Raw genomic sequence first — 14178 nt, forward strand, 5'->3', positions numbered from 1 at the left:
ACGGTGATATTCACTAATTAAATCTCAGCGTCTAGTTGATAGACGTTCAACTATTACATTGCCGTAGATTACTCCTCTAGTCGATAAAAGGATTATTTATGATCTATTTCGACGAAACATAAAAAATCGTCCGTTCAATTTCGGTGGATGTTCAAAGTGATAGTTACATTTTTAGTTTTTTTCTTTTTCTCAAAACGGTATATTTTGGTAATGACATGTTTCGTAACTCCGCCGCATCAATTTGAGTAATTGGCTCAGCATTGTAATGGAGGGCGATTACCAAAATATGTATGACTTTTATTTGCGACACACTCTATGCTAACTAGTGAGTCAACGGTACCAGAGTGTAGATTTGCACTTGGTTGGTTTAGATGATTTACATTTTCCGAGTCGTGTTTACCTAATTCTGTATAATTTGGACAGGGAGCCCCTTAAATTTGCATTATGTGGCGAATTTACAGTTCACATAGATAGATATGCAAATTTACGTTATTGGTCTACTTATGTTAATGTTGGTAATCAAATTCGGAAGCTTTGTAACTCTAGAATATCAGAACAACGGATGTCCTACTGATGTGAAATATCTTTGTTGTAGTCTTATGTTCTTCTGCTGTTTATTTATAAACCGTTTTATTGTACTTATACTAAAGAAAAATTACATTAAATCAGCAACTGACTAAATAGTAGGTAATTATACTACGTCAAGTATATAATTTGGTTCTACACACGCATAGCCGTCATCCTCAAAGGAAATCCCTACATTCCTCTTTTCTTTTTTTTCGGTGCGATCTCTAAAGGAACGGTATTCCGGACATAATTGAGATTGCAATTCCTGTTTGGTCTCTCACACGGATATTGTACAGAGCTAATTTTATAATCTCGGCAATAACCCATCCCGAGCAGCGGACAAGTGTGGAGATGCGAGCGAGATTCTCCCTACATTTGCTTTAAGTGCTTCCCCGACGTCTAATAAGACATAATGACGTGTTATTTGTGAAGATTCACGAATTCCTATCCGCCAGTTTAACTTGCGCAGGTCATTGATCTATGTTCCGCTAAATTTAAACTGCAATAGAATCGAATTCGTTTCAGTTCCGATTGTACCTTCTGTCGGTCATTTGCGTTTTCCTCGAAATTCTCCACATCACATTTCCTAAGTAGCCGTCTGTTTTTTTTGTGGAATTCGGTTTGAACTGATTGCCGACGGTGTAATCATTACGTTCGGCCATGCTACGTGCGTACGCGACGTCGATATTCATTTATAACCCATCAGCGTTTCCATGGAACTTCGATTTGGCCACTGCATTACCATAATTAGCTTAAACATGGTTAATCGGCGGGGTCACTCACCTTTTGTGAAGCGGCGCACCACCTTCGCCGCAACTCCTGCGCAAGAAAGAAATAAAGCCTTGTTAATTACGCACTTTACACATGACTGTACCACAATTATGACATACGGAATTATAGGTAGGTGACTCGTAATCACACGCCATGGATCAGGAGTCAGAACTTACAGGCCTTGTTCAGCGCCCGATTGAGTTGAACATTTCCCAGAAGTTTACTGTAATTTTTAATGGGCCTAAACCTAATACATCATTAGATAAGTGCATTTTTTATTATTTAACGTCCAATAGAAATATTACTAACAGTCAGTCTATTTCAAATAAAACATCAAAGACATTTTTATCTTTCCGATCGCTAGTAGAGATAATAAGGCACTGCCTACATCAACCGCTGGCATCGCTCGTTATTTAAACCGAACTATAAAACCAATTTGTACGGCCAAACGAACAAGCACTAATTTATCGCTATTGGGTGGAGAAACAAGCGTAACAATTATTTTGCAAAGTTCCTTATTATCTCCCACTTAGTTGATAAAAGTTAGCAATTTTCTAATTAGGCCTTTAATTAAAGCTAGAAGAATTTTCTTGGAACAAAATGAAATGTTGAAAGGTGCTAGACTCCGCGTTGAACTCTTTTATATGGCGAATGGCGGTTGTTCCACGAACTGCGCCAGCTATACTAATTGGCATACGTTAAGGGCTCATATACTTTAATTAAGGTTACAGGACGTTTCTAGGTCAATCTGTGTCACTTTCTTTTGCCATATCCTCCAAACATAATACTTTTACCTTTTTGAACATGACAGGGCACTTATTACTCTAACATATACATATAATGGTTATCTGTTATTAAGCTTTTTATTGGTATAATATGCATTTTATTATGAATCGGCGTATATAAATAATTTTGGGCCACTTTACTTTTATAACTTTATTTTCGAGTTAAGAAATATATGCATCCCAAAGTAAATTGCTCTATTAAAGTTTACGAAATTCCTATTACCTATGCAGTGAGTGCAATCACATTTTACGATGCAGTATAGCTTAATATTGATGTTATCAAGATAAAACCATCTCAATATTTCGTATATGATGAAATGCTAGAACTGTTACTCAAACTATAGATAGACATAACTAAATTCTCCATGGTATGGTAAATTAATAGTTTTTTTGTCTGTCGTGTGTCAAATAATAGATTTGCAATAAATATCAATGTAATCTTCATACGACATAATAATATGGTAATCTGCCCCATGAAATAACCATTGCTATAAAAATGTTTGTAGGTATATATTTTTTATAAAATTTATAACACAATAGCAATAGTTGTGACGGTGAAGTTAGGTAGAAAGTACTTATAAGCCCTAAAATCAAAAGCGTCGTCGGCGAAATGCTCGGTTGGCAACCAACATGCAGTAGTACTGACACATATCCACGCCGCGTTTTGTTGTAAGTTATGTTATTCAAATTCTCCACTCTTTTGTATTCCAAGGAGGGGCGACAACAAGAGCGTTCCGATTTACATTTTAACTGTACATTGCTGGTCCCGCACTCCGTACGACATTGGAATTAAGATGTTTTTAGAAAGTTTCGAGAAATCACGACATTGCGCCTTCTCCTAAGAGTGTTCCTAACTGGTGTCACCTTTGTTTCAGGTAAGATTCTATGCGCATTTCTCGCTAATGCGTCGAGCGGTGCGCCCGGCTGATTGCTTGATTCCTGATATCGCAAATGGCATCAACTTCCAGGTAATGGTTTTTGTACACATTGCCAGCATCCCACGCGACTTACAATTAGACTTCATGAATTACAACGGACAGCATCCGATACCGATCTCCCAATATTTACCTTAGTAATAGCACAATAGAGTTAAGTAAATAAAATGTTTTCAAATTATATGTCTCAGTAAACCCGCCAATTTATTTTGCAAATTAACTACCAGTTCTTATTCCCATCGCATTGTGATGCCGGCAAACTTGGAAGGGCATTGCCACAAAATAGAGAAAACAATTGAAGCACTAATTCGATACGCTAGCTTAATCTGCGATTCTGCGTGGGTTTTTATGGCGCGAACCCTCAATCGCGCTCGACGCGAGGCCCCGAGTCTGTGTTTAGTAGCGTAATATCTTCATGGATCGAATTGCAGTGGCGATTAACAGTCGTGGAACTGACAGATTCACGCACTCGGGGTCATGACCGCCGCCGCCTCCACAGCCATGTTTGCTACCAAACTGACACTGATAAATGACGACAAAAAAACTAGACGTATGAAACGATAATAGCTGTTTATTCGCTCCAAACATATCAAAGTTTTTTGGCGTCCAATCTGATACACTGCAATCATTAACGATCAGTTAAACATCTCATCACACCTTATTTGTCCGGATGTCTTACTAAAATAAAACACATGCCACTTATTATGCGCCAACTCAATTTTCTCAATCTCTTCCATTAATCAAACAGTATCAGTGGTGTGTTACGTCACCGCCGCGAGGTCCCACGCTCGGGTTCGCCGAACTGAAGAAAAAAGCATTCGATTGATTCGATCGTCGACAGCCGATGGGGCTGATCGTTGAACCTTAAACAGAACGTTTAATTATTGCTACAGACCGACAGACATGCAAACATTGTTACGTTGTGTTCCTGACACACCTCCTTTACAAATAAGTGGCTGCTTCTTCTAAGCCTTGCATCTCATGTCGTGGAATGCTTGATGTTATTGTAATAGAATTGTTAGCATTACACGTGTTGTGAGTTTTTGTAACAAATTGCAGTAAAGCGGCTAGCGCTTCTTTGATTAGGGATGAAAAACCGAGTGCGTGCAAGTTGTCGACATACGGGGCATGGCTCTATCATAGGCTTTGCGCAAAGATAAAAGTTACGTATAATAATGGTAATCTCGGAGGCAGCCAGCCCAACTCATTACCAGCAACGGATATCAGTGGGGGTTAAACCGGATGGGTACCTCGGCATCGTCCTTTTGTAGCGCTTATTGCATCATAAGGCCACAGGATGCCCCTTCTGATTGATAGTCTCTAATTGCTTTCTGCAAGGATTAGCAGCTTGCGCGAGTAATAACTCTATTTATTAGACGCGATGTTAAAGCTCAAAACATCCTCCAGGTGACTTTATGATGATAGCTTTCTGTATGCATACAATATGGGTGTGTATTTTTATTTGCGTCTGCCGCACATGCGCGAGTACTGTAAATAGCGTGGTATCACTTTGTTTCATCGCTTAAGCAATTCCTTGGGCTACTCTTCAAAGTCCGGCCGCTTTTTAAAACTTTTTTGTCGCTATCTGATTAGCACTTCGGTAGCGCGTTGCTGTTACAGTCGAAACGAGATGCGTTTTTTACGAGAGCCGATAGTTATTTGTTTAGACGTTCTGATAGGCGATCTGCGCTCGTGAGTGGTTTATTACTCGGGTGAGTTAGCGCGTGTGCGAGCCGCCGCCGTCGCCCGCTCGCATTATCGCGATCAAATTGTAAAGAGCAGCTCATAATTATAACTTCAGCAGACGCTATTTGCGATCCCTTTCCTGTGCAAATCGCTTATCCGCGCGGCACGAACGGACCCAGCCGCTTTTTCATTTAGTCCCGGGAACGATACAAATAGCCGTGGTGTCGATGCGAGTGTAAAGGGCGCTGGGATTTGACGCGCAAATTGTTCTGTGCGGAATGTTTGCGGAGGGCGCTGGCAGCAGCGGTCACGTTCCAGCTGCGATCCGTCAACGTCACTCGGCGGCTCTGTTCTCACGTGAGCCCACGAGGAAGTGTTTTTATCGCCATTACGTATAGAAGCCATTACCGGCGGCCTCTCCTTGTGTTCCCGACCTCCCGGCCGACGCATGCGTTTTAAACTAGTCTAATCTCGGACAGTAAATTCGCTTTACATAACGGCGGCGCTGCACATGGCTGCTCACCCGCAAATTCATGCCTCCAGATTATCAGCATTTGATCGTGTGCATGCGTCTCGCTGACCACCGACCAGCCCACGAGGTGTGACTTCCTCCTTCGAGGCTGGCTTAAAAACTCATCCGTTAAAGCCAAAGTCCTGGAGGCGTTTCAAGGAATACGACTGGTTCATCGACCTGCTAATATTGACTCTTCACCAGCACACGTTGGCTATGCGCCTAAGTACACACGCGACGCAACTATTGTCGTCCCTTTTGTAGACAACTGTGCAAGTTTGTTCCCGATGTTGACTTAACAGCGATCTGCTATGCAAACTGATTACTAGAATAATAATTAATACTGTTATTGCACAAGAGTAGATGTACAATCTATGCGGTCTTAATGCTAATAGCATTATCAAGGAGCAGAAAGTAGAGAAGTGCAATAAAATAAAGAATTTGCAATAATTAATGGTACTAAACACTGTAACGGAGTTTTATAATTCATTTACGAGTCTGTTGCAGCAGTAAAATTCGCCATCTGAGCACAGGCAACAATGTAGCTATCCTACTCGACATCAATAAAGTTAATGCGACCAATTAATGTGCAGTAAAGGTAATCCTACGCCTCGCTGCCCCGTGAATCAATATCGATAACGAGAGCTCATTTGTAATGAAAATAATAAATTATTTCAGGAGTCACAAAATATACAAATACGTTTTATAAATATTTTTAAAATAAAATAATAAAAATTAAATAAAATTATTAATAAGTACGCTTTGACTAAATTGTAATGAAAGTACGCTTTAGAATTTACGCAGCAGCAAACGTACGCAGATAAATGTGTGGTTCGCTTCGATATCGACTCGGCGCGGACAATGGCGCCCACGGCCGCGTGCTCGTCATATATCGCGCCGCCTGTCACCCCCTCGATATCGCCACACCGACCCGCCCAGCAAACACTAAACACCACACACTGCGGACACAAAGCGCTCAGAACAATAGGCAAATAAACCATGTTCCATTTTCCACCTCCGCTAAACCGCACAAATATTTCTCGCGACAGCCTTGTCCGTTTATTGGAATCGGTGTACAGAATCTCGGTAGCGGGGCTATTTCGCGTCACGTTATCGGCTAGAGGAATGGCGCAGTTTGTGGGGCTGCGGCCATCGACCGGCCGGTCTGGGAGACGCCACGCTCGTTTCAACTTAATTCCCACTACGTGACACCATGCACCTTTTTTCTATGACCGTTCCACTGGGCTGCATTTGTTCGGAAACCTCACAATGATGGACGTGATTTTGTCTCGAGCCACTCCGATTGAAACCTCAGTGGAACGGTCTTGCTTTGGTAACAATCAACAAACCGTGATACCCTAATAACCGTCAAAATAACAGTTCCCTAGGTTCGGAGATATTGAAAAGATCCGGCGATACGACCCGAGACGCCGTTACCGTGTTATCCTCCGCTGTATCTGTTAAATGCGTGATTTATGGCCAAGCGCTAACGATGTGCACGTTTAATGTAAATAGAGGTTTATATAGGCAAATAGGTTTACTATAATTTAACACACCACTTATCAATTACGCTCAGATGTGATTACTACCTTATCTCTTCATTTTAGTACGAGTTTATGCAAAATGATTTACAGCTTTCTAGAAATATATTTCGCGAGATATATCAGTATGATTTATTCTAGTGTGTATAACACTTTATTGTATACAAAACACAGTTAATATAAAGTTATAAACAGGGATATACACTCGCGAGCAACCAAATCGACTCAAGCCTTGACGGCGCAAACATACATTAATACAAGTAAAATTATGAATAGAAATAATAAAAATGATATGTCATTTAAAAGCTTAAGATGTCAGCTTTAATTTGATATCATTATTATTGAAATCCATTCATCATTTTTGAAATAAATGATGTCTGAACGCAATTGTAGGAAAAACGGGAATTTAGGAAAAAAGGGTATGGGTATCGTATTATACAAATTAAACAAAAAATGTTAAGATAAAAATTTATTTATTTAAATCAATACTTTGTATTGCCCCCTCTTGCCCTAATTACAGCCTGCAGCCTGTTTCTCATAGACCTTATCAACTTTTTGACAGTTTCCTGAGGAATGCCGTCCCACTCCTCTAATAAAGCTGTCTTCAGCTCGTCCACGCTTGCAGGGACTGGATTCCTGGCCCGAACTCTTCTTTTGAGCTCGTCCCATAAGTGTTCGATGGGATTCAGGTCAGGACTGAGCGCAGGCCAGTCCATCGTGCGCAATTCCTTCTCTCTCAGAAACTGCCGACTGACTCGTGCCGTGTGGCAGCGGGCATTGTCGTGCATTAGCACGAAGTCTTCACCGACAAATTCTGCATAGGGCACAACATGACCGATTAGAATGTCGGTGATGTACCGATCAGCTGTTAACCCGCCTCCTCGGCCGCCTCCAGGCACGAAAACAAGTGCGGTTTTTCCCTCTAGAGAAATACCAGCCCACATCATGCAGGAACCGCCGCCATATGCTACTGTTTCAGCGAAACAACATTGGGCAAATCGTTCCCCCGGACGCCGGTAGACCCGGCCTCTCCTGTCACTGCCATGCAGACACACTCTGCACTCATCAGTAAACAGGACCGACCGCCATTGCGCAATGCTCCAATCGAGATGCTCTCGAGCAAACTGAAGACGCGCTTGTCGGTGGCCTGCAGTCAATTTGGGGCCTGATGCAGGTCTTTTTGGTGTCAAGTTGGCTTCCTTCAAGCGTCTTCTCACTGTCCACTCGCTGACAGCCACTTGTCGTACACGTCTCAGTTCTTGCTGCACATCAACGCCCGTAAGGTGTCGATTGCGCAGCGAGGTTGAGACAATGAAGCGGTCGTCTCTCTCTGAAGTGCAGCGGTGGCGGCCCGTTCTTGGTCTTCGATTGAAGGCACCAGTCTCTTGGAACCGTCTGTATACTCGGGATACAGCAGACTGGCTCAAGTGGAGCTGGGCAGCGACTGCTCGCTGACTTAACCCTTGTTGCAGCAAGGCAACAACTTGAGCAGCTTCTTCTGGTGTGGTATCCATGGGTTTGCGAAAACAAGGAATACAATGCAACGAGATGTGTACCGGTCAACTTGCAACAAGCGACTGATAAGGTACACCGGATGTGGAAAGGTTTTATAGCGGGATCAGGTAGCGCAAGGCGTGGATTCCTAATGAGGTAATTAACACTGACGGGCAATTAAAATGCGTCATTAAATCTGCGCTTAGTTTTTTTTTATGGTATTGATCTTAATTGAAAGCCTAATTCTTCAGCTTTCGAATGACATATCACTTTTATATTTACCATTTATCGTTTTAGGAAAATCAATGTATATGTGCGCCGTGAAGGCTTGAGTCGATTTGGTTGCTCGCGAGTGTATATTTATATGAATATGATATTCGATTTCACCGTTAGCATGGCGGAAATAAAATATAATAAATTGTGAAAATTCCAAGAAGGTTACCTCAAGTACTCTGTTTGTGCGGTCATCTTCGCACACCGTGAAATTCGATTAAGATGATTCTGCTATTGAATTAATACCGTAACAAGCGCTTGACCGATTTTCTAATGGCGAAATAACAGAATTTCTCACTTTTATTTTTGTCTCCTCGGATTAACTAGTTCACGCTGTGGCCCGGCAGGTGGCAGCCAGAGCAGTGTGTGCGTCGGACATCGGAAAGGGGGTCTCTCTATATGACGACAAACGAAGTTTCGGAGCGCCGCTGGGCGAGCCAACACTCTTATCTCTTTGTATAAAACGTGCCAAATGCACGACAGCTTCACTTCGATCGTTTTTCGCCAGTATACAGTAACCGTCCAGAGCCGGGCACAGCCGCGGTCGTTACTGCTGCCGATGCCGATGTGAACAAGGTTATGGGGTTCTAATTGACAGATCAGTGCGACGGGACGGGCGTGACCGCGCGGGCCGCTAACTGTACCTCCGCTACCGTAATATACTTGCAACACCGCAATGGGAAATGCCGGCCGTCGTCCGATCGCCCTCTAATGGCCACACTCAATTTCCTGCTGGAAGCGACCGCACTTTTCGTAACCGCAACAAAGATCGTCACACCCGCAAACATTAGCTCATCTCCCGTGTGAAAGTAAATCTTCGCCGCATTGATACGTCTACAGCGAGTATCAAAGAAACGTCTTTAGAATAGAAGATTATATACTTTAGCGTTTCTTTGCAATTTTTCGATCAGTACGGCGGTTGCCAAGTGAAACCGTTTCTAGTGTCTTTTATTCTCGTTAATGCGAGGCGTCTCGCCTCTTGTTCGGGGTCCCTCTGTGACAGCCATTATAATTCTAAACGAATGGTGGTAGTGTACAAAGTCGTCTTTGTGCTCATACCATAAATATTTATGAATAAGTGGCTATTTTGTGCACGTGGGCCGGTGGATACGCACGATGCCTCTAACCTAATTGGCGGTCTGTAGGCGCGGATTTGTTTCACAGCGGAGGGAACCCAGGATTATGCATTTCCGTCACAAAACGCCAACCAATTTATAATTTGCACGACTTGATTTAAACCTCGGCGCTGCACCGGAGACTACACCTGTAGAATACAATACTTTCTTTTCCAAGTACCGTACTATTGTCGGGACACTAAATATCTATTATGTAAATAAATAGTAAGATTCCTACTTTCTCTCGTAAGTTTCCTCGGGCAAGAATCAGAAAGTAAAACTCCGCTACGCCGGCGTCTGCCCCCGTGTCCTGTTGACACACAAATTGATGCGATAAATTATTCTGGGATGGCTCCGCTAGGTTATGATTTCTGATAGTGCTCTTGCTATTATAGCCCATAAATAGTGTTGCGGATGCCTTTAACTTCACGGTGTGTCCCGAACGCTAACTAATAGCTTTAGGAGTGCAAATGAAATGCAAACATTTGTGTGGGTTCAATGTGACGACTCGTCAAGTTGTCTATCAGGACGTTCCATAAACGGGCAAAGTTGAGTCGAACGCGTGGCGAGTCATACAGGTTCTGTGTCCAAGTAGGAATGGTATGTGCGGCGTCGCGGCGACCCCGATCGTTTGTTCGCGTATGTGGAACGCGGGACCAGTGCCTCTGACCGTGCCCTGTCCCATGTGCCCTATCCGTGTTTGCACTTTACGGCGAATGCTACTTTCTTACTTACCGTGGAACACAGCAACAGGTTACATTCATATCATTACGAGAGGGGACCACCGCCGATACCGCAATAAAAGCCATTCGTCGCAACAAAGTATCGCGGGCAGCATGATCGGCATACTTAGAGGAAGGTCCGCCCTCGGCGGCGACGTCACGTTTCCCATGTTAGAAATTGTTTATTGAAGTCATGATATGACCTTAACATTGTGTTTTACGATTGTCTCGTCACAGGACCGCGCAAATGACATTTCAATAGGGAAGGTGAGGCTGGGTCGGCGTGCGCGGCGGCACGACGGGACGCGGGGGCGGGGGCGCGGGGCGCGGGGGCGGCCGGCTCCTCCCCGACCCACTGTCAACACCGAGCCTATTTTTCATCGTTGCCATTATTTATCCTACAAAATAACTGCAGCGGCGCTAGCTCGGCATAAATCACAGGCTATCGCCCCGCGTGACCCGGCCGACTGCCGCGGATTCTTCATCGTTTCGATAAAATAGTAAAATATAGGTGCCATTTAGTTTATTGACATTAAACGTGAAACGCTGTATTAATGCCATCTCGGCTGGCGCGCGGGCGACAGTCGCATTCTCGGATCGCGTCCGGAAGCTTATCGGGGTGTGCTGTTGACTTAAATTTGCATCTAGTATTTTCTCGTCGCCGCGTCGATTGGTGGTGCTCACGATTTAACGCTAGTATTAATGCATTATTCAGAGGGGTTTTCATTAGACTGTCGCTATCGGTGCGGGGGATCGCTCTCTCATTAGAAGTACGGATGGCATGACGGCTGCTCGTATTGGCCGCGTCCGCGCGGTACACGCGATCCCGTGCGCTATCGACGCCTAGATCGCCCCTTCGGATATATGACGTTGCGGAACCGCTCCACACTGCACTCCAAACGTCCATCATCCTGCCGCAAATATTCGTCCCATTCAATGGAAGGATGCTTTATAGTGAGGTCGTAAATTTCACTTGTGTCAATCGTAAAAGTTTAAGTATTGTGAATGCTATACAATGGCGGCCGTAGATAATTATGGGAGAGCATACTGGTCGTAGGAAGCTGTAAAGGGTTCTTTTCCCAGGCGTATTTGTGCAATGGCATCTCATTTGATGTCAGATGGTCGGAGGCTGCCATTGGGACAATGTGATTTCTTACCACTTCGTAATACCTAAGTACTTTTCCTGGCGTTCATCAACAGGTTGAATCCTAGCGTGTATTTATTTTGCAAGAAATTATCCGGTTATTGTTCTCAACCAGCTATTTACTGAAAGTCTTCCGCGGCTTTTTTTGTGATTCATCGCAGCATCATTATAACCGTTGCTGTGATTTCGTGTAAAACAAACAATAGCTCTGTATCCATGTTGGTATATGTACTGACTCATCCACTCTCCAAATTTTGCAAACAATTAACAGTTTTTGTTTACTCTGGGAAATAAAACCATGTTAGGTCGGCTAAATGTGACGGTCACTGTTACTTCAATGTTTGTTATCATCACACCAAATATGACGTGGTGAATGTACAGTTCTCACTTCTTCGAATTTTTCCTTAATGTCACGTGACACTTGCTGTTACCGTGTAGACTTGCAGTTTCTGTGGCAAAAGCCGTATTGCTATAGGTCTAAAGCAAACAAGTTACACCTAGGTAGTTTCAAACTGCCCACAATATAATATTGAATCAATAAGCTATCTCGAGTCTCGATTTCAATTACCAACTTGCAAGTCTCGCAACTTCAACAACGATCTTATCGTCTTAAACGGAAGAACCAATTATCTCAACCATTGCAATTGGCAACACAGGATGGATTCAGCTTGTAATCCCGAGCCGTACCTGACCGGTTCCCAGCCTTCCTTTTTCAAACGCTTAATTTAATTCAAAGGCAATTAATTAAGCTATTAAGGCGCTGCGCGACGCCTCCCAAGGAACGCGATTAGCAAATCGGGAAGGCTGATTTAGAGTCTAGTTCTACACAAGTGGCTCATACCTGCCGCGGAATCAGGTTCGCCTCACATGGCCACATGTGCTCGCGGATGCGTTATACTTTCAATGCTAATGCACTGACATCCTCCGCGCTGGCCTTAATAAACACGTGGCCCCTTTATCGAAAACTGATGGAAAAGCTGCTTTCCTAGCGCATAATTACCGAGACTTGTTAGAGAAATACGCGTACGCACGTCCAAGCTACCACCGGAAGAGTTTTCACTTTAATCTGTATCATAAAGATATTGAATAAGTGGATTTGCGGCGACATTGACTCTGGCGTTGACATACATATATATCCGCGTCACGTATTGTTGGTGAATGAGACGTGTTGTAAAGTACCGTTGGGTTTTAATTACCTCGTGGCTGGTATGTCGATCGCTGACGTGTCGTCTGGCCTGCACCTGAAACGAGCAACAACTCACATTAATTTATGCCCCGGCTGTGGAGGGCGGCTCATTAAAGATCTGGCGCAGGCCGTGGCCGCAGGACCGATCGTTTAGGCATTATAGTTTCAGAATAATGGATTATTGGATTTACAGTTAGCTCTCTTGTGTGTTTACTGCGGATATCTGTTTCACGGATAGCCTACATAAACTGTGAATTTGTGAAGGCACGTCAATTATTTGTGTTGCGCCTAACGCTCGATGATAAAATATTCAGATGTACTTGAGTAGAGTAGAGTCAAAAACGGAGGGCCCATCACCGGAGCAATTTTAAATAAATTACGTCCATCTTGTTATACGTCATGTCGTTTATCGGAAATGATAATCATTTCCTCCGATCGATGCAACGATCCCAGATACGATTAGAAATTGAAAATCTGTTTCCTTCGCCCAGAGAAAGTAATAAATTTCACAGCGAGCCCGCAAGTAAAAGCGTAAATATTAGCCGATAACTGAGTCAGCTCCGATTAGAGGATGCGTTTTCAATTAAAGCAGTTGTTGGTTTATTGATGTAATAGTTTAGATTCGCCCATAGGCGTCCGCGTTATAGTGCGCGCGCACGCATGGTCGCTATCTAGATGCTGCGGACCTGATGGCCAGCAGTTGCACAAACACCCGGGATTAGACAACTAAACGGACCGGGAAATTAATTACCTATATCCTGCTGAGGTAGCGCTTATCTTTCATTAAATTTAATTATTTATTGAATACCTTACTAAATCCAAAATAATTCAATATATAAAATAATAATGCATACCTGAAAACGCTATTTATCTAACTTGCTTGCTGAGAGTTCACCGTGAGCGGCTAGACACATGAATGCGATATTAATTTAACGGGGAGGTAAATACAAGGCAATGCGTCGTAAAGGATATAGCAAGTCTCATGTGAACAAACGAAGTGCCACACTGACCGGGTTACCCTTGAATGGTAAATGTGTGCAGTTTTACCGAGGAAATATGCCATTGATGCAGACGACGGCGTGCGTGCGTGCGGCGAGTAACGGTCCACGCGGCCGCCTGACGCAGCCCCGTACGTGGCATCATAATGGACGCAACCTGCCAAGCGATTCGCCAGACCCACTTTCTAACACGTGTCCTTGAACCGAACGCGTCACATTCCAGCTAATCGAACCGTGTTTTACTTTTACTCGGACATCTTCTCCGCGTATTGTTAATTCACTTTCTTCTTAGCGGCCCCAAGTTCCATAATGAAGGAACAATAGCGCAGTGATAAAGACAACAGAGCAGCACTCGTGTAGCCAATTACAGTGAGGTGATCGTCTTCGACCGCGGCCGCGGCGTCTACCGGCAGAACAATAAGTCGCTAACGAGATAGTGACGGCGGCGGA

At 43.6% G+C, this 14178-nt stretch overlaps 2 protein-coding genes across 5 annotated transcripts in view; one reads left to right on the forward strand and one right to left on the reverse strand.

Moving 5' to 3' along the window:
* The window catches only part of LOC125488616 (autophagy-related protein 16-1), a 155182-nt gene that overhangs the window by 41622 nt on the left and 99382 nt on the right, over positions 1-14178 (forward strand). The gene's annotated exons all lie outside the window — the stretch shown is intronic.
* Positions 1-14178, reverse strand: part of LOC105383883 — a 59044-nt gene that overhangs the window by 32410 nt on the left and 12456 nt on the right. The window contains exons 2-3 of one of the 3 annotated variants that reach the window (XM_038119891.2): positions 12741-12785; positions 1351-1386 (exon numbers count right to left, since the gene is read on the reverse strand). The gene's annotated coding sequence lies outside the window, so the exon portion shown is untranslated. The remainder of the gene's footprint in view (positions 1-1350; positions 1387-12740; positions 12786-14178) is intronic. The other 2 variants (XM_048621651.1, XM_048621650.1) reach the window with 2 other exon arrangements.

Source organism: Plutella xylostella, chromosome 6 (assembly GCF_932276165.1).
Source record: "Plutella xylostella chromosome 6, ilPluXylo3.1, whole genome shotgun sequence".
Classification (NCBI taxonomy): domain Eukaryota; kingdom Metazoa; phylum Arthropoda; class Insecta; order Lepidoptera; family Plutellidae; genus Plutella; species Plutella xylostella.